Source organism: Mandrillus leucophaeus, unplaced genomic scaffold, assembly GCF_000951045.1.
Source record: "Mandrillus leucophaeus isolate KB7577 unplaced genomic scaffold, Mleu.le_1.0 Scaffold160, whole genome shotgun sequence".
NCBI lineage: Eukaryota > Metazoa > Chordata > Mammalia > Primates > Cercopithecidae > Mandrillus > Mandrillus leucophaeus.
Window position 1 is genome coordinate 1,390,243 of NW_012101588.1, and position 1,970 is coordinate 1,392,212.

A 1,970-nucleotide genomic window follows, 5' to 3' on the forward strand; every position below is an offset into this window, starting at 1 on the left:
GTCTCAGTTTGTGAAAAGGAAGGAGCATGAATGCTTTCAAGTTCCTGTGACATGCTCGTCATCTTTCAGTGTGTCCCATTGTTGTACCCAGTAGTCTCGATGCGCAGTGTCACGGGTGATTCCAAGTTTGTCTCTCTGCCCACTATAACATGTGCTCCATGAAGTCCCAGGACATGAGGTTCTTGTTCATTTGTGCGTCTGGGTCCATATCCAAGTATTAAACACTGTGACTAACTGTATTTATCATTTTGTAAATATGGGTGTCCCCAAGGCTCAGAAGTTAACACAGCATATCCACAGAGAGGTTTGACAGCATGGCTCTGGTGACTGGGAAGGCCTTATGCTTGCTCCTCCTTCTGCTGCTTGCCTTTGTGTGGGCATGGAAAGAACACTGAATTAGGTACTGGAAGGCCTGGGTCCTGGTCTTGGAGATTTTACCAAAGCACCTGTGGGATATTGGTCAAGATGCCTGGTTTTAGTCCTGCTCCTTTGCTGTGAAAGAGAATCTTAAGGTGCCAACTCTGGCATTTTATGGTTTTCTCTGTGTATTTACTATGATTATAGTGGATAAGTGGATATTGATATTATTAAATCGTCATGTCCTTTACAGAAGACATACAACTTACATCCTTTAAACAAAGTTCTCCCACCAGTAGGGTATGCTTGCTGGTAGTGCTCACAGCCGGCACCATTCTTCACTGGGGCTCAGAGTGGATGCCCAGAGGAAAAAAAAAAATGAATCTTTTAGCTCCTAGTTACTGTTAGCATTTTTACCAGAAAACAATTTAAAAAATGACACAAATAAGTCTTCACCTATCAAGGCTGAGTGTGGTGGTCTCTACTTGTAATCCCTGTACTTTGGAAGGCCAAGACAGGAGGATCTCTTGAGTCTAGGAGTTTGAGACCAGCCTGGGCAACAAAGCAAGACCCCATCTCTACAAAAATTTAAAATTTAGCTGGGCATGATGGCACACCCCTATAGTCCCAGCTACTTGAAAGGCTGAGGTGGGAGGATCCCTTGAGGTCATGAGTTGAAGTAAACAGTGAGCTGTGATTATAGTGTGAGTCTACACTGCACTCCAGTCTGGGCGAAAGAAACCCTGTCTCTAAAACAACAGGCGATTCTCCTGGGAAGATATTTTTTTTAAAAGTCCACACCTCTATTGATGATAACCTTGAATGTAAATGGATTAAATTCTCCCACTTAAAAGATATAGATGGACTGAATGGATTAAAAACCACCCCCATGACTCAACTATATGCTGCCTATAGGAAACTTCACCTGTAAAGACAGATAGACCAAAAATGAAGGGATGGAGAAAGATAGTGCATAAAAATGGAAGCCAAAAAAGAGCAGGAATAACTATACTTACGTGAGATAAAATAGATTTTAAGTCAAAAACTGTAAAAAGAGAGAAAGAAGGTCATTATGTAATGATACAAGGATCAATTCATGCAAGATATAATTGTATTTGTTTTATTAAGAAAATTTTTTTGTAGAGATGGGGTTATGCTCTGTTGCCTGGCTAGTCTCAAACTCTGGGTATCAAAGCAGTCCTCCTGCTTTGGCCTTCCGAGGTGCTGGGATTATAGGCATGAGCCACTGTGCCAGGCCTGAGGATATAAGAATTGTAAATGTATATGTGCCCCACACTGGGCCACCCAGATATAAAGCAAATGTTATTAGATTTAAAGTTAGAAATAGACTCTAATACAATAGTAGTTGAGGACTTCACTTTACATCGGACAGATTTCCTAGACATAAAACCAATGAACATTGGATTTAAATTGCACTTTACACCAAATGGACCTGACAGACATTTACAGAATATTCTAATAGCTGCGGATCACACGTTCTTTTCATCAGCACATGGAACATTCACCAGGCTAGTTCTGGAACCCACTTCCTGCCTTAGTGTTCTTTCCACAACAGTGCATGATAATTCCGACAGAATGCCTTTCATTTGTAC